The 19614-nt window shown below is 39.8% G+C and overlaps 1 protein-coding gene across 20 annotated transcripts in view; it reads right to left on the reverse strand.

The window, feature by feature from the left end:
* The window catches only part of LOC138015423 (protein inturned-like), a 43707-nt gene extending 27746 nt beyond the window's left edge, over positions 1-15961 (reverse strand). Inside the window, exons 1-5 of one of the 20 annotated variants that reach the window (XM_068862452.1) lie at positions 15827-15961; positions 15586-15721; positions 14275-14456; positions 6225-6336; positions 4252-4387 (exon numbers count right to left, since the gene is read on the reverse strand). The gene's annotated coding sequence lies outside the window, so the exon portion shown is untranslated. Of the gene's footprint in view, positions 1-2819; positions 2981-3897; positions 3916-4215; positions 4388-4519; positions 4680-4848; positions 5050-6220; positions 6337-6434; positions 6547-12675; positions 12842-14274; positions 14457-15585 lie in introns of those variants that run through there. The other 19 variants (XM_068862467.1, XM_068862466.1, XM_068862471.1 and 16 more) reach the window with 19 other exon arrangements.
* Positions 15962-19614: the final 3653 nt, after the last annotated feature.

The raw sequence follows: 19614 nt of genomic DNA on the forward strand, positions 1-19614 counted from the left end.
TTGAAAAAAATAAGCGCTGCTGCGTAGATTTGGGCGGAAACGTAACCGATAACTGTGAAGAGAAACTCTTTAAGAAATTCAAAAGCTAAAGTGAATGTTCCCCCGCATACCGTGCCAAGCAGAGCATTAACGATGTTTATAACACACTTAAAGCTGGATTTAAGTCTATAAAACATTTAATTCAAATTGCCAGAATGGAGGAAGTACAGTATTATGTTCATTAATCATGGTTGAGAGTGTCAAGGAGGCACTTAAAATCGAACTGGACCTATCCAGTAGACCTGTCTTTCACTGAGTGATCTTTGAATTTTTGTGGATGCAATCACACGTTACTTTTTTTTTCTCCACTTAATCTGCAACAGGAGCTTATAACGCGTATGGATTCCACAACTATTATATCTCTCGCTTTGACATTCATCGTTTCTATCTCAGACCGTCTATATCAAGGGTGCGTTCGATTGGCCGTATTCCGGAATAGTGTCTGTTGGCCAATCAATACTCAAGAGACAAAGTTTTAGCAACTAGAACGACAACGTCACTTGAAAATACAACTTGGCACGTTGTACATTACAGACGTACTATCGGGATGGAAAGTAGAAATCAACGGTTCATTGTTGTGTGCTCACATAGTCGTCAAAAGCTACTTTTCAACGTTGTGTGCGGCAAAGAAATGCACTAGGATGCGAGCCACGCGTGAAGCACGATTATTTGTCCTCATTCTCTCATTTAACCAATATTAAATATTAAATTCTCATTCTCGGATAATGCATTTCGCGTGCTCTGATTGGTTCACTCAATCTCGGTTATCAGCTCATATACCCCTTAGTTTGACCTTATATGGTAAATGATTGCGTTAAGCGTTGCTAAACTAAAATGTTTTTCGCCGGAAAGCAAATTAAAGTTATCTTTGAATAAAGCCAAAAAAAAACCTTTTTTCGTGGAAAATTTGGATCAATTCCGACGTTTAGAAGTACGCGAAAAGTAAAGAAATGCTTTTGTGATGAGCTTACGTCTGTCTGACCACCAAGGTATTACACAACATCGCATCTTCATCAAGTTTTTTTCGATTTCGCTCGGATTTTCTCGCTTTTTTCGGTCGTATTTCGTACTTCCAAACTTTTGGAGTTTAAAACAAAACAGTTATTCCATTCGCGCTTGTTTGTTGAATATGAGACTGGCTTTAGCCAACTCGGCGCTACGCGCCTCGTTGGCTATTTACCATCTCATATCCAACCCGCGCTCATGGAATAATTGTTAAATATTCTTGTTTTCGTTGCCGTGGTCCCAGGTGGTGCGCGCTTCCTCGTGTCTGTCAAATTATCTCATATCATAAATTATCATACTCATAAAGTAAAATAGACATAAATTAAACAAGATAAACAAGGACAACATGAAGCTAAGACACGACCAGATCTAACGAAACAGACGAAACAACCACCGTCGTTCCACGTTGTTCTCTCCTATAATGATTACTCCCCTGTCTGCAATTAATTACACGGTACGATTTGTCGGCCCGATTTATCGGTCCGACGGCGTCGGAACGCAAATCGTGCGTGTATTTTGACTGCCGATAAGCGTCCGATTCATGGAAATGAAAACCGGTGTCGGGTCGACACTCCGAGAGAAACCGCCATGTCAATACCAAAGAGTATGCGAGAGCGGTCACGTCAAAACGCAGACTGCAGACCGTGCAGACCCAGGGGTAAAATATGGCGTTACCCTCACTGTTATTGAGAGCTAACCGTAAACAGGCTAACCTGAATGTTATTTAGGCCTAATTCAGGCTAACCGAATTTTCATTTTACAGACGGTCTGCACAGTCTGCAGTCTGCGTTTTTCAGTGTCCCATGCGTGAGGGCCATGCCCATAAATACTTAAAAGCATTCAAAATGGAAATGGAAAATATACTGGAAGGACAACGGTAAGATCTTTTGAGGAAAAATGACACGTTTTACACAATTGACACGGTACGATTTATCGGCCCGACAAAACTGGTCGACAAATCGTACCGTGTAAACTGGCTTTAAGAATCGATGCTGAAAGGTCATAAAACAGATCCAGCACCGATTTAAATATCAGTCAGTGCAAGGAAGACACATGATACTCGAATTTTAGCGGGCTTTAGCAGTGACAAAATAACTTTAAATTGCTTTCTTAATGCTCGTGGTCTGTATAGAAATTAAATCAAATAGTCTTTGGCATGGAGTTGATCACTGTTCTTCATTGACTCAGCCGTTTGGATTATCAAATTTTCAGTTAACATATAGCTATATGCAAGGTGAAAGGGTAATAAAGTCAATAAAGAGCATTTCAAATTACTCTTGTTAACTTGATCTTAACAAGAAAAAGTGATTAAGAAATGTTTATAATCAAATACAGTCACGTTTGACCAGGACTGACTTAAATGTAGCTCGAGACATCATCGATAAACGCATATCCTTAAAAGCCATTTTCAAAGCAGTGTATGCTAAGTTTTAAATTGGCAAATCTCTAATCTAACGGACTTGTTCTGCTTCATGCAACAATAAATGAATACTTGAAAATTGTCAATCATATATTCAAAGTTCAGTAATTAATGTGGACGCCATGATTGGGTTGAAGAAGTATATTTTACAGGTATATCCTTGGAGATTCTTTGCATTCAAGGAAATGCTTCGAGATTCATTACAGATGAAAGGCAAAACAATTAACACATCGAGACCAATTAATTAAAAGTTCAACGAGCGAGTTATGTACAAACAGCGGTTGACTATTTTAAGGCCGAAACCAAAGAAAAGTGAAATGTCATCATAGAAATTTAAATTTCTAAAGTAAAATACCTGTTTTCACTGCTTCAATCAGTATACACCTAAAGAAAATGGCCTTGCAACTCGACCACTGAAAATTTTCGGTGAATTCACATGGGCTATAGGTTTTGACGCTCTTTCCACTTCTTCTGTTCCTTTTTGCAACTTTGTCAGTAAATAAGCACGCTCTCATCACGTTAGGATCGATAAGGGGGTCACAAATCAGTAGCTCTCGAAACAGACAAAACACTCTTGAAATTATAACACGTCGCTAATTGTACTTGGAAAACTTGAAATTGGAAATTAAATTAATTTAAATAGAGCTGTCCTTTTCAAACATGATTATCGATAGCAAATCGTAAGGTTAATTTTTTACTGTGGCTTTGACGAATTAAGATGTGAATAGGTGTACATGTAAGGTGAACGTCAATCGATGTGATAAGGCAACAATGTGTGAATAAATGACAGGATAAGAAAAGGCGGAAGTTTTCTTTTGGCTTAAGTGCATCCCATGCTGACACATAAAACACATTATGAAGAACACTGAAAAGGTTATGTTTTGTTAACCTTCTAGAAGCGCTGGTGGATAATTATGCAAATCAATCTTTGCAATACAGGAACATTCACTCAGTCCAGGCCAACGATCTATTCTCCGAAGAAGGAAGAAGACGGTTTATGATTTAAAAAAGAAGGGAGAAAACAAGCTGCTGGTCCCAAACATGAAAGATTGTGCTGCCTACTACAGAGGAAGTGTGGTTTAACTGCAAACTTTCCTTGAAATAACAAACGAAATTCTTGACTCAATTTACAGTAAAATGTATGGAAAAGAACCTCGATTAAGCGAAACCCTGATATAGTAAAGAAAATATTTTCCAGTTAATTTTCCCTACGTTGAATCGATCATGGTTCTAACGAATACGACCCTCGAGTCAAACTCTACCACGTATTCCGTTATATTCTGGGTTTGATTCCCAGAGTCAGCGTCATATGTGGGTTGAGTTTGTTGGTTTTCTACTCTGCACCGAGAGGTTTTTCTCCGGGTACTCCGGTTTCCCCTCTCCTCAAAAACCAACATTTGACTTGAAATGCGTTATTTGTTAATTTCACTTACAATGTCCCCAATTCAGTAGAGCTCCAGCGCTAGAACGACTAGACACTTAGTAAATAAAGTTCCTTTCCGATCCTTTCCTTTCCTAAATTCCTATCAAACTTTGATGAACAGTTCAGTGCAAGGATATTGTGGTAACATTTCGTCTCGAATTTCATCTGATTCATGACTTGTCTCCGGGGAAACCATTTCCACTTTCCACTGAGTTTCACCTTGAAAACTCTCTTTTTCTCAATCTGATCGACAAGTTACATTTTTGTTTAATGAAGCTACTAAATACAGCATATTGACCCGATCTACGTGTGCTTTATTACTAAATACATGCACTTCAATGTAGGTTGACTCAATCTCGGTTACCTGACTGGATTATCTCTAGGCTGCGTCCAACAGATAACGGCTGTGATTCTTCCCAGCAATGGAGTCCAGTAACAATCCAGGCAACAACTTGACGTTCAACTGTGATATCTCTAGCTGTAAGTCTGTGGAAAGGTTTCTGAAGGTTAAACACAACTATGAGAAGGCCGAAGAAACCAAACGTAGCGTGAATCGCGTCTCAGTAATTAAAATTCTTATCTTTGAAAAGACAGAGAAAAGTGTTTTATTAACTTTGGCATGCAATACCCACTTCAGAACTTGATTCCTTCACTTTGTATTTCCGATTTCATTAGGTGACCCTGTCTGGCAGTATCAGTGCTGACTCATTCCAAAAGCTCATTGAAAATGCTATTTTTTCAATAGCAAACTATTAGGATGTGCAAATTATATGAATATGGCGTCCAAGATGTCTTAAAGAAAACATTTGGATGAACTTATATTCGGATTGTGCAAGATAAAATTCCAGTGCAATACCATGAATTCTCGGTGAAATACTCGAAAATAGTTTTTGAACAACAGGCCTCTTGTTCAAGGCTGAAAGCTGTTTTGTATTCATCTTGATAAAAGTACAAGACCTACCTAAAATACTTCTATGAGAGATCGACCTTCGAATTCACCTGCCGTTACTTATTTTCCCTCGTCTTTTCAGTATCGAATCCATTAGCCGGATTTTTGTTCGCTACTACCAACCAGAGATGTGGACCAAAGCCGAAAACGTCACAGCGTTAATGTTTCTAAATTTTTGGCCTGCGTACCTCTTCAGTATTTTATTGATATATTAATTTAGTGGAGTAACTAAGAGCTATTTATTAAGCAGGTTTCCTTCCCCTTATCGTAGACGGGAGTTTGACCTTTGAGGCAATCCTACTTGTTTTTCGTTATAAAAACTATGTCGACTCCCACTGAGCTATTCCATGTATTTCCATTTAAAAAAAACGTAACATTTTATAAACTTCCGGTTGCAAAACGTAATCGGTCAAACCACTTGCTTCGATTTTACCAAATGGATGATACACAACTATCGGCGATTAGCTGGCAAATGGTAATTGGCAGGAGTAAAGGGATGTGGGGTTTATGACCAGTCTGGAAACTCTCGGCTGACTGATCTGCGGGAGACTTCCGTAAAAGCAAAGGGGTTTCTGAACGCACATTGGTTGCTCTAAAATCATAACAAGGACACCTGACCACAAGCGATTTGGATTTAATTGAGTGGACTTAAACGTTCATTTGTAAAATATCTAACTGAGAAGGAATTTCGAGAAGAAAACAATTGCTGTAACAAAGTACCCTGCGAGTAGATACGTGAACTGTCGTCCATTACCGTACGACAGAGGTTTCCATCAATTTATCAGCTTTGCGCCATCGTCATGTCATGTCATGTCTAGACGTTTCCTGGATACCTTTCAGATAACCTCTTCTTCTTTGTTTTTTCGCCCTAACCGGGTCATCTAGAGGTTACGAACAAGCGGGGATAGTCCTTGAAGTTTTTAATTCTCGTGCCGTTTGCCTATCGTAAACAGATATTCAAAGCTTGACCGGATCCCAAGCAAAGGGAAATAGTGAATAAAGTGCTTAAATCTATTCACTGCACTGGCAAGCTGCTTATATTTAGTTTGAAAAGGAATGCTGGTTCCTGATGCTTGATGCGGAAATTTTAGGCGCATACACACCAAAACTTGTTTGTTCAGTGGGAAAGATTTCCGGAGTGCCGGAGTGGACTTCTTTTGTTGCATACAATATACACCAGTGCTGTAATTCGCTAAAGTTCAGCTAAGCTCTTCGACCCAGAACTAAAACAATTGATAAATATAAAAGTCAACTACAAAGACTTAGTTGGAAATTTAGAGCACCATTAGCTAGCTCCTAGGTACACCCAAATCGAAGGTACTCGCCCCAATAAACGACATTCGGTTTATCGACATATAAAACACAAAGTTAATAGATTAACTACCTGCCTGTGAATTTGGTGTTTAAGAAGTTATCTTTCCTTGTACTTGAAGAGGCATCGAAGTGCTTTAACGGACTTGCAGCGTACAGCATTCAGCTCGAGATAATTGGATTTCCTTTCTACCAAAGAATATTGATAAGTATTAATCTCCTGTAATTCTAGAATAACCTTGATAAACTTAAAATTGTCAGTAGTCTTATCAAGTTAAGAAAATAACCATTGCTCTGCCACTTGTCCTTGAGATCGAAAATAAATTGACACTGCTGAAGAGTAGACTGAGTGGAGAGGCGAACTTATCTAACAGCGAAAGGACATCGACGAAATGTCATCAAAATATTCCTCTTAAGGAAGCTCTATCAATAATTTTCTCGAAGAGTATATTGCATGTATTAATATTTGTCAGTGCGTGTGTTAATAATCCAACAATGAAGATGCAAGAGAAAGAACAGTTCTTTCAAAGGCAAGATAATTTTGGAAAAATATTATATAAGCTGGATTTTTTAATGTACAAATTCTTGAACTAGTCTTTTATTTCTTGATAAACTGAACTTTCTGGCTTTAGTGTGTACATTTTCACAGAAAATATTTGCTCAAGAAGGCTGCAAAACGCCCACACTAATTGTCTCATGATGTACTGTCAGATATAATGCTTTTACAAGAGATTTACAAACAAACAACTTTCTTGGAAAGTCTCCATGATATTTTAAATATTTTACCACGGATTGTAGTCAAACACCTAAAGTATTAGTAGTCAAGCGCCTAAAGTATTGACAATCTTGATCACCTACTCTTTCTTGTATCTACAATAAAATATCGCCAAGAATCTAAAATATGTATGATTTCTCAAATTATAACCATCTACAGTAAACTATGGGCCCACGGGCTATTTCTTAAAATGAGCATTTCTTTTGTAGCATGCATTCAATTTTAAACGATTTCAAAGACCAAATTTTAATGTTGACTTAAAGATTGCAAAATTTTAGAAAGATAGTTTTTAATGCGGTGCTCTTTAGTCGGCAGATTCCTTACAATGCTTAGCAACTCCGAAATACATTTCCTTGACCGATGGCTTGAAACAGGCAGACGTGTCACTTATTTGACAGATTTCGCAAGTGTGTTTTGATAGGCCTCAGCCAAGAGGTCGAGCAAAACTTAGGAAACCCTCATGCAAAAATTGTTGACTTAGTTCTTCGGTAGCGTTTCAAGCAATTTTTTTGTTTTTTTTTTGTTTGCAATTTTAGAGGACTGCTACATTTGGTTGAATCTGTCAATACAATGACCAGGGGAGCTCGATCAAAATCGCATAATGTTATGCCACATGTTGATTTCTCAATACCAGATCACAAATTCTATTAACATTCACCCCTCAAGAAAGCGTGCTAAACGTAATTCGCATCGACCACTTCTTTACATTATTGTGTATTTATACTAATTAGACCTACTGCCCTCATTTTGAAACAAGTATTCTTTTGAAATTTGCTCGTCGTAGCGAGGCAAGAAAGGCTTATTACAAAAGAATATTTTATTTGGCCGCCATTATGAAAGAGGTCTATTGTGGGTTTTTTTTTTTTGTGCTCTTGCGCAAGAACATGACTAACACGAAACAGGGCTGGCGTGTTGGCGCGTTATTTCAGTCGCTTTCCACAAAAACAAGTTCCGGGTTCAAATACTAGTGATGCTGGTCTCGACTCCTCTCCGTGGATTTTCCCTCGAGGTATTTCCTTTTCAGACCTCGGCAAAAACCACCCTGTATTTGGCTCCAGTTCGGATATACCTTAAGCTTAGCTCAACTCAGTTTTCGAAAGTCGCCAGGATTAGCTGAAAGCCAGGCTTTAACGGACGCTCGACGAAAAAAGGCATGCGCAGATCACGAGATCAGCTCCAGCCCATGCAGTCGACCATCACGTGAGAGAACTTAAACCACCGTGTTGGTGTCCCTTGCTACATGAACGCAATGCGCAGTCGCAAACATGAACCTTTAAAGCAAACTTATGAACAAGAAGTTTTGTGCCTAAATATGAATTTAAGATCAAATTTAGGCGCTCGTTAAGCGAGAGCAAGAAACACGAATGCTGTCGCAAATCAGTTGCTTAACAAGATCACATGGATCACTTTGGCTAATCTCGTTGACACCCTCACTCTTGCTCATAGTTCAAAAAGTGACTAAGTGTCTTATGGTTTCAGTTTTCATGTAATGAAGTTTGTCTATGTCAAGACAAATTCCGGCTCTATCTTCCGCAAAGAAGAGTAGACAGAGAGACAATTCTTAGTAACGGAATTTCAAATCGCTCTGAGGTGTTCAGCTCGCCCCAAAGAAGTCTATCAGTCGAGCCTCCGGCAAGCTTTATGTCTGAGAGAATTGTCACTCGCAATATAATCCGTGTCATTACGAAGTTGGGAATTGACGCTGCAACGGCAAAGCTTGATTAACCTTAAGATTCAACCTCCATTATTAAATTACTTCCCCATTGTGAAGCATGAGAGAGAAGATGCGAAGTCTCTAGTTCGCGAACTCGTACCGTCTACTGCTTGGAAAATAAACGCACTAGAGTTTGTTGCACGTCTACTGTCTCGTGCAAAAGGGCGATCTTGTGTTTCATATCAAAACTGTTCGTTGTCGGACATAGGGTTCGGACGAAAGATTGGCTTGCCTTAGCTGATAAATCGAAAACCACTCGGGACCTTTCATTGCATTTACTGACCGCTAAAACAAATCATTCACGACTATTTAGCAATAGAGATCGCCAGGTCATAAGTGTAATTATTCGTTTAGGGTGCTCTAATTCGTGAAATATTTCCTCTAGTTTGCGTCAATAGTTATCATAATCATTGTCCCCTCCCCTAGGGTCAAACCAATTCCAAGGAACCCGTGCTACAGATTTAGAAGGATTGACTCCCACCATATCTTCAAACAGCTATGTTATGGTACCATTTGCAACAACAGAGTAAAGTTTAAAACAAAAGGCGTTAATAATGTGATGTATAGGTTACCATAGCAACAAGCCTAGTTTTCATATGACGGGAAAATCCCAGACGATCGGGGATTTCGCAGTTTCCCGACCATCCCAGATTTTGCCGACATGTCTAAAAATCGCCAGACAGTTGTCCCAGATCAAGAGAAAATGAGGGGACAGAGAAGGAGGTTTGGGATATGTCATGTCCACGAAAGTTATTTTTAGACGAGCGGAAGTCTTCCGAGACGTCCGCATGCAGGCCAACCTCGGTCCGATGTTTGAAAGAAAATATATATTCATCAGCCTTCCACGTGCGCCATCATTTTCTCTTTAATCTTTTCACTAACAACCTGAGAGCGAGGCAAGACTGCATGCGGACGTCTCAGAAGACAGACTTCCGCTAGAACAAAGACTTCCGCTCATCTAAAAATAACTTTTGTGGACATAACATATCCCGGCCAACGCCTTGAGCCTCCCTCTCTGTCCCCTCATTTTCTCTTGCCCAGATAAATGGAAAGTACGCCAAACCAACAGCTCGCCAAACCTTGAAACTTGCAATTTACAGGATTGCTAAAGCCTAGTTTTCATATGTCGGGAAAATCCCAGACGATCGGGGATTTCGCAGTTTCCCGACCATCCCAGATTTTGCCGACTAATGAAAACCATAAATCGTAGACATCCCCGATAATCTGGGATGGTCGGGGACGAATCGGGAAGATAGAAAGCGTTTCTGTTTTCCCGACGTGTCCCAGATTTTTGCGTTCGTCGGCGATCATTCCCGACATATGAAAACTCAAATTTGTACTTTCAGGGACGTCAGCGATGGTTTTTAGCTCGTTACCAATCCTCTAAATTGCAAGTTTCAATTTTCGGCGCACCTTTCGTTTTCCGCCAAAGTCACTATCGGGAGAATCTAGGACAAGCATCTGGCGATTTTCCGATATGTCGACAAAATCTGGTACGGTCGGGAAACTGCGAAATCCCCGGCGATGGTCTGGGATTTTCCTGACATATGAAAACTAGGCTTAACGAGCTAAAACCATCGCCGACGTCTCCGACAGTACAAATTTGAGTTTTCATACGTCGGGAATGATCGCCGACGATCGCAAAAGTCTGCGACACGTCGGGAAAATAGAAACGCTTCCTATTTTCCCGATTCGTCCCCGACCATCGCAGATTATCGGGGATGTCTACGATTTATGGTTTTCATTAGTCGGCAAAATCTGGCACGGTCGGGAAACTGTGAAATCCCCGATCGTCTGGGATTTTCCAGACCTATGAAAACTAGGCCTTATATCTTGCTGAAAAACAGACATAATATTCTTGGCCTTTTTCCCCAGAAAGCGATAACCAGGTCAAGTTCAAACTCTGCAAAAAATTTCCTGGGGTGGATTCAGAGCTACCCTCACAACTAGAAAATTAAAGGTGACTGAATCCGCCTCACAGTGTTTTTTTTTTACCTTGGCGAGTGTCATCTCAACCTGCTGATCACTTTTCAACAAAATATGTGTTTGTTTTTATATGTAAGCGTTTAAAGTCTATACTATAGTACTATAGAAACGTAGTGGGCTTTCCTGTTGCTATGGCGACCAATTACGTCCAAACTGCCGTTACGCGGCCCAGTGTTGTATCAAACTGGTTTGAGCCTCCTTAACAACCTCGACCAAAACGTCTCTTCAAAAAAAACTTTGCACTATCGAAAGTATTCCACGTTCCTTTCAACAGTATTTCCATCACATGTTGTACAATGTAGGAGATATATAAGTATTAAATCACGGATTGGTTCCAACGGTCTTCAAACAAAGACAGAGGCAGAACAATCGTTGCAGCTTGCTCACGTTGTCTTAAAAACCTTTAGATTTGGCATCACTTCATGTTGAATGGAATAAAGTGCTTGTCGCACGTGCAGCACTCTTAAATGCTTCAGTAATAGTGTTGCCGTAGCGATCGTAGACGAATCTGTTCTCAACCACTTTATTTCAAAATGGCCAGCCGTGGTGCGATATTAGATGATCCTGATAATACCCTCCTCGGTATCGAAAGGATGCCGACTGCCATCGAATAGGTCAGGTTTTCACATTACGTCATCGTCGCCATTTTGGTGTACGAAAACAAAGAATCCCTCATCGGTTAGCTCCTTTTGTTCGTACATTGCAGGACTGTTATCTGTGTCTCTAGAGATCGGTGGAAAACCACTAATAAAACCTCTCCACTCAGTATTCGGTAAATAAAGGTTCTGAAACATGCCATTAATAGTTCAAGAGGGTGACAGCTAGAAGTTCACATTTATAACCTTGTAAATTGCAAAACACTTCAAATGTCTCCCTTGCTCTATAATTGAGATTCAATGTTTTAATTAACCACGGCCAGTATATCGATCAAAGTCCCATCTTTTTTTCATAATTTAGTTGCCGCGGCCGTAAGTCGCAGGAGAGCTGTTTTAGATTTACAAATTCTCGGCTTCGCCCCGCCGACCGCCGTCATAATTGACCACAAATATTTTCTCCTTTTATATCACACTATTATTGCTATTATTTTTGTTCTCATTTAGTAAATATGTGCTCTTTCTTGTGGAAATCGAGCACAGTCTAAATACAATCTTACCCAATAGCATAGACGAACAATTTAAACAGGCTGTCTGAAAACCACGCCCCAAGCCATCTTTATCCAACTCGTTTCAGGACAGGTTGAAAATGCCAACAAATCCCAAATTTCCATGGGGCATTTCCCTCGAGTCAAACCTTCCCTAATGCATTAAATTTATGCTATATCCATTGCAAGATGATTGTCCCGCGTTAGTCTTGTTAAAGCTAATTTGTTTCCTCAAGTAATTAAAATAAAATGAAACGAATACCTTACAAGGTTGTAATAATAATAATAATAATAATAATAATAATAATAATAATAATAATTTATTCATTTATAGTGCGCTTTTTAACATGCTAGGTGATCGCTCTCCTTAAGTCATACGATAGTTACTCATGCTTTATTCTGATTACTCTCCAAACGGAGAGACACTTACTAAAACGGAGCACTTGAAGTTTGGTCTTGCATCATCGTCATTTAAATAAAGGCGACCTCAGCCGAGTTTCACAGCAGCAAAATCAGTATTTCAGGCGCGGATGTTAACAGTTGTCTCAGATAAAATTTCAAATTCTGTCATTAGAGACTAACGGAGTGGGAATATCCTCGGCTGGCACTTAATTAAATTGGACCAAATTTCAGAGATTTACCTGTATCATAAGTGAAGTGGAGAAATATTTTTTCGCATCATGCTGTTTGTACTACACCAGCACTGTTTATCTAATTATTCAGAATTTTCGACATTTCTTTTGGTAATATTAAAGCTCACAGACGGTGTAATGCTTTTAAGTTTGAACGATACCATGGATAGTGACATGAAAACATTCGAGCGAACCTTCCGAGTATTAATAACGGCAAACTAATGATCTTAAAACAGGAATTAGGTATTAACTTTACGGTCGAAAAAAGGGAAAAAGGCACCTTAATCCCGTCAAGTAGAAAACTGGTTACAGCCACATGCAGGTGTTGCTAATCACCTCCACTGGTAGAAAGCGCGGAAACAAGTCAAAACGAGAGCGTTTTGCTTCTGAGTACGGAAACGGTGGACGGTAGCTGAAAACATGTTCAGTTAAGGCTGTCCGCTCTCAATAGCTACATTTCTGTAGAATTGGTTTTATTTGCGTCCGTTACTCAATTTAGATCCCAGCTACAAAGGAAGACTTGTCAAATCTTGCGACATGTGAAGTACCGAATTAGCTAAGAGTTTGACCTACTCGGATCTTGAGTCATTGCTTGGGTGAGATTTATCGTGGAGGATAGAACTTCACTACATTGTGGTGTCTCCGCCATAAAGGACAACTTTATCATTAAAACAACTATACTCCCTTTGGAAAACAGTTTTTAGAAGGAAAAACTCAGAAAGGAATGAAACCGCAGTAGCTTAGGATGCGAAAAAGGGTTATAAATTATAAAGGAATAACACCCAACGCCGCGTCCTATATCCTCGGTAACAAGGTGTAACAAGTACCGAATACTGACACGTCCGCACCAGTGGGTTTGAATTAAACGGATTAACATTCTCGACTTTACTTTGTGCCATCCAAACAAAACAAAGGGCTCAGTAGATTTGATTTGTTCTCATCAAGATATTGTGGCACAGAAAAAGATTTCTGGTCTCTTATTCGATGCTCTGTAACTCCTATTCTTTGGAACTTGAACGAATTGATGGATGAGCACCACCTTACAGGAGTGTAACCCTTAATTTGACTCAGGTCAGACTCAAAGACAAATATTTTTCATTGGATCCATACAAAGGGCTGCAGCCTCAGGATGCAGGGCATCAGTTCATAGGTGTTAATTTGCTTTCGCAACACGTGAGGTGAAGTTCACACGAGAGGTTACCCGGGCTGGGCCGAGAGCAAACTAATGCATCCAGCTCTCGTAAACATTATCTTGGCCACCATGTCTCGTCTGTGTTTAAATCCCTGAAATTGCCTGGTACTTGTTTGCTATAGTCTGAGTCAGTATGCAACATGCAACTTTCTCTAACTCAGAATGTGGAGCTTGCAGGCAAATGGTGTTTTATATTCAACCGCATACGAAAGCTTCATTTTAGAAACACGCACATTGCATGTGCATAAGATGTTTTTCATATCAAAAACCGAGTTGACATCTTTATAAGAAGATTATGATTTTCGCGCTTGCCGCCATGAAAATAATGAATGACTTTTTAATTAAGATTACCAAAAACCGTCACTCTAAGAACTTACGAGGAGGAAAACATGTCCGGCGAAAAGAGGTTTGCTATGAAGTGATCGACTTTTCCTACAGGGAGGACAAAATATCGATATCCCCGCCTTTCTATCTTACTATTGATCTTATTCCGGCCACTGTCCAAACCTACGACTAAATATTATTCTTACCTTAACTTATCACCGTAAAAGATCGCCTAAGATCAGAGATCACCCATAACCTTCGCACTAAGAACCTATCGCGATCAAAAGTGTTGATGAAGTCTGTCACTGACAAGACTTGGATGGGAAAGGACGTCACTTAAGCGATATCGATATTGGAGATTACCTGTCGGGGTTGTGCCGTGCCGCTACAGGAATTGAAGGAACTTTTCCCCTTCCTCGCACACACACTTGCACTGAGTCCACTCAATGGGAGAGCAATTTTTCCAAACTTGCAACTAAAAATAAATTTGACTTGGCCGGTTTGCTATGACACGAATAACGTAAAATAAGGTGAGGGAGCTACAACTGTAAAGAGAAGAAAACAATAGCCTACATGAAACAATGAAAAAGTTATCACGTTTTTAACATGACACAAGTCATCTCACGTGCTCCATATCAGTTGCACGCTTTCAATACCCTGGATGCAAGAGGGCTTTTTTTTTTCAAGGCCAGAAAACACGGCGCTACGCGATTCGAGGCAAACGGTTCCAGGGCAGAATAATTTCAATCCCGGTTGGCTTTGAATCTAGACTTTCGAAAAGTCATTTGTCTCATGTAGAGACCTGTAGATGCATGGCGCACAGGACGAAAAGCTCTCGCGACTTCGTCGCTGGCTCATCCGCTTCGCGTCCGAAAAATCACGCATCGGCCCGCCAAAACATTTTCTTCTGGGATTCTCATAAGGTCGACTTGTGGCAAGTCTACTTTGAATCGCGTACACTGCTTTGTTAAATTCCTCTTAGCTTGCACCCAGGATATTTGTTTAACTGTGTCATGTTGCATCTTATTTGTTTAATGAAACATACAAATTTATTTAAAAGTTACTCATTTTCAGACAAAGAGAACACAATGATCTCAAACTACTTTACCATGTTTGACGTCGAACATTCGCTCTACATAACAGCAAAACTAAGAAGTCAAAACCAAAGAGCTGAGAGAGCAGGAAATTTGGGAAAAAGGAATTAATGTCACGCTATGGAAGTGAAAATCCCTCGAAGTTTAATCGCTACGAATTGAATGTGTTCGTAAAAAAACTTCGAATGATACATACATGTCATTTCCCGGCTTCCATAATAAAAGGAAATACGGCTCGTCAGTTAGTCTTTTTATTGCTACGGGGCACGGATACTCACAAGAAAAAGCAAATTAAAGAAACTGCAATTGATTTCAACAGCTCCGAAGGAAATAATGACCACTTAAGCAAACACCATCATGATGGTGTTTTTACTGAGGTAGTTGTTAGACAACGCGAAAATGCTGCAGGTATCGGTCCAGGCACGCTCGAAACGACCTTTGCCATTTTGAAATTATTTCTTTGGAATGTGAGGGACTTTCGGAAACGACATCAAAATTAGGCGGCGCGTGAAGCAACTATCAACCTCCCGATAATTCAAAGATTGGGGTGGCCTTAGTAACAACGCGGGGTAACACTTACCTCTGAATTCGCTGGGTCTTAAATCTTTTCAAATGTCGCTCCCGATTCAATTCATGATTTCCTCACGGACAACGCTTTTGAAGAAGTTGACATAAAAACCTCGACAGCACCGGATTTCAACAGACGTGTTCTAGAACTTGATAAACAAATCAACGAGAGAATTTTAGCTAAAATCAACAAAATTGACTCCACGATCATGAAGGGCCACTAAATTAAACTTAGCGTCATCAACAAAGCAAACCGCCAATCGATCCCTGACTCCGGGAACTGGCGTACTAAGAGAAACAGACGCGACAAAAGAACCACAATGAATTTCTTGCAGAGACAAAGATACCAATACAGTTTCAGGCAATGGGACATGCAGATAAATTACACGCCAAAATAAGCAGAACAAAATGCTCAGAAATCCAATACCTGTTGATTTTAATTTCAGGCGGGATTGGAAAGAGGAATACCACAGGGAGCCATATTCGCCGAAAGGCTATTTTTCAAGATGTAGTTTTGATGGCATCGCTACGACCTTTGTGTTTCATCACGAAATAAGACTCTCTCATCAATGTGTTATCGTGTGTTTTATTTGAGACTGGAGAGGAAAAAAATTGTTATTTAAAACTAAAAGCGCGTTCAGATGGTTTTGAAATAAAACATTTCTGAAAGAATGATGCGAATTCCAGATGTCGACCCTCATTACCTCTTTTTCACCAGTCTCCAATTGAGCAGATGTTAATTAGATTACGAAAAAAAAAATTGGTCAGTAGAATAGTATCCCATAATACATAGCGATTCCATATATATTATCAACTGAAATCGTGATGTAATCAGTATCTTCCAGCCACAACGCTGAGATGAGTAGTGCTGGAAACCATGTTGTGTTTACAAACAGACCTTGGCGTCAAGGCTTCGGCTCTTAAGAATATACGTTATACCTTCATTGCGTGTCGGAAGAAAAATTGGTGTCAAGTCGAATGATTTTACGTGTGCCACGTTGAAATAATGTGAGCTACATCGAGTGCTTGCACGAACGGCAGCGATGCGTAATACCCGATGCTTCGAACATTTTCAGCAATTAATTAAAGAATTCCAGAAATACAAAGCATGACTTTTTTTATGAAAGTGAAGAGTTTTGCATGTCCTTCCCTGAAGAGGAAGCAGTCTGCAATGTTTATGTCGATTTAGAGTCGCTCCTTTTGTCTTTATTTTGTTCTGCTATGAAGGTGACATAGTATTCATTTAAAATTTCCTAACAAATGGCTCTCGGAGTTGACTCGGCTATTACAATGCACGAGCAGTTGTAGACCACAACACAGGTCTCCAACTTGTAAGAAGGGGGTAGTTTCTAAAGAAACTGTGGTGCTCCAACTTGTAGCCGCGCCCTGCTCTTCATGAACAGTGCATGTGTTTGTCCCATAATATTAATTACAAGAAAGGGCTGCAAGATGGGGCCCTCTGGTTTTTCGCATTTTCCGGAGACGTTTAGCAAGTCTGACAATTTGAGATGTGATAACAACGGCCTTACTTTATTTTCTCGTCACTTAATTTCCAACCTTGCCCTATAATTGGATATTCGGATTCTGCTTTCCCTAACACCGTTTTCTTTCATGACAATGGTCTTCCTCAACAGGTGTCTCCCAAGGGAACAAATAGAAAATAAAAGCTATCACTCGCGGAAGCGAGAGAAAAAAAACAAACAATAACAACAAACAGAGAATCTACCCAAAATTCTACTTTAAGAAAGCGCCAGACAGCTCGTTCCGATCTCAAAATTTGTTTTTTTGGAGACCCGGTTTACTTTTGACAAATGTCGAGTTTTTCTGGTGTTTGGCTTGAAATAGAATTTTATAAGGAATTAATTCATGCATCAAAGAAAAACCACCCCCCCCCCCCCCAACAAAACAAAAAAACAAAAAAAAAAAAAAAAAAAAAAAAAACAAGAAAAAAAGGGAACCCAACATAAGAAGTTTTGCCTCGTCAATTTTGTCTGTTACTATATTCAAGAAAAGGTAGGACAATGCAATACAATTTATTGCTCAATGAGAAGAGGTACATTAAGCTTTCAAATTCTGGTTACTTCGACTACTTTTATTATTGTTTACAGAATTTAAATCGCACTTAACAAAAACGACAAAGACCTGTTGAATTATGGCTGCGTAGGTAGGATCAATTTCATATATGACAACCCACAATTAGGATTTTCATGCAAATTTCCTTTTATCTTGAAGTTTGTTCCAATGTCGATGCGTCCGGGTTGTTTTATATTTCATTATTTTTTTTTATTTTTATCGGCTACCCTTGCTCACAGAAAATTTTAAAAACTCAGAATTACATAACTAACACGCGTATGGCCTCGAGGTAACACAGATATACTGGTCAAAAATAAGTGAACAAGGCGCGTCTTTGTTTTCAAATGCAAATGCCTGCATTTTGCGAAATTAAAATCTAATGAACCAAACATAAAAGGCGAAATTCCTCATATACTCTTTTAAGGCTCAGGCGTACTTAAAGCAATACACAAAAAGACAGCCGGACATCTTTCAGTATTTCGCACGCATTCGATTTTGCGACTCAATCATCTCGCAAGAAAGCGCCGATCCTATAACCTTATCCACCTACACAGTTGGCGAAAGAAGGCGTAAAAAGGGAAATGAATGGGCAGATTCCATTCGCTGTTGACTTTTTGGCTCCGCTGGGCACGTAATTGAACAAAAAATGTCAAAGGGGGGGAAGGAAAAGAAATCAATCATTGGACGGCTAAAAGTCTTATTGAAAGTTTACAAAGACACTTGACAAACATTGTTTTTTGGACGTACTTTGCTTTTTGTGGAACGTATTTAACTATTACACAGCGCGATGATTTTCTTAGATTAAGCAGATGTTTTTCAGAAGAAAGGACAAACTCGGAAGGTCCTTTAACGCATGCGCAGTGAACAAACTATTATATTACTTTTCGCGAAAGAAAGCAAGTATTGGACGTACGAGTTTTATATCCCCTTTGGCCGTCTCTGCTTTCAGAAATAGTGCAATCTCTCTCCGCAGGACTTACTTTCCAGATCAAAAATTTCCATCCGTTGTAGAGCTGAATGTGGGCGGACGAATTGTACTCTCGACGTCTCTTCCAACTCTTCTGAAGTACCCTCCGATTCACTGCTAAGTGCGATGTTCATCGGCAAACACGAAAATCCCTCGAGACTCTCGAGGCCGATTTTTCATCGATCACGCGACGAGTATCTTATTCCGCTACATTCTGGACTACCTTACGAAACTCCCGCTCGCTCTCCCGGAGAATTTCAGCGAATAGAGATCGACTCTTTGTCGAGGCGGAGTATTTTCGGATGAAAGGGGCTCAGCAAAGCTCTACATCGAGAACAGGACCGATCGAGAAACAGGCCGCTATATAAAGCCATAATCAACCATCTGGATTTTCTCATCCGTCGAGTTCGTGTTACGTACACACATTTTGACGTGATGGTTTGGCGGACGAGTCAAATTTCTCGTAATCTGCAGCGAATTATTTTAGTCTGCCGGAAACCGTGGCGCTATGCGTATGAGGATCTGGGCGAGTGGCTTAAACGAGACGAAGATCCCGACCGGGACGATGCCGCTCAGCGCTATACAAAGCGATTCTATCTGAACCACAGTTATCTGGAAAAGGCATTTCGACCAGTTTTCACGAAAAAGGCTTTACAGAGCTATGTTTACTAGCTCCGCAGTGCGGAGCAGGCATACGATTCTGAGAGCGAAGAAAACGAAATGGAATCATTTCAACGATTATGTGTTTCTTGAGGCAATAATCGCACCCCTGTGGTTCATGATGTACTTTTCACAGTTTATCTTGATCCGAGGGCACTTTTTCAGTTGAAATAGTTTTGCAGTACTTCATTAATGGTGAACGCAAGGCAAGATGTTGAAAAACATTAATGAACCCTACCATAATGTTTCCTGGGAAAGACTTTGATAATATAATGAGCCTCCTATTTTTAATGAAAAAAGAAGAGTCATTAATCTTTTTCCTAGTTGCATTGTATCAGCTTT

The sequence above is a fragment of the Montipora capricornis genome, chromosome 9, assembly GCF_036669925.1.
Source record: "Montipora capricornis isolate CH-2021 chromosome 9, ASM3666992v2, whole genome shotgun sequence".
Classification (NCBI taxonomy): Eukaryota; Metazoa; Cnidaria; class Anthozoa; order Scleractinia; family Acroporidae; genus Montipora; species Montipora capricornis.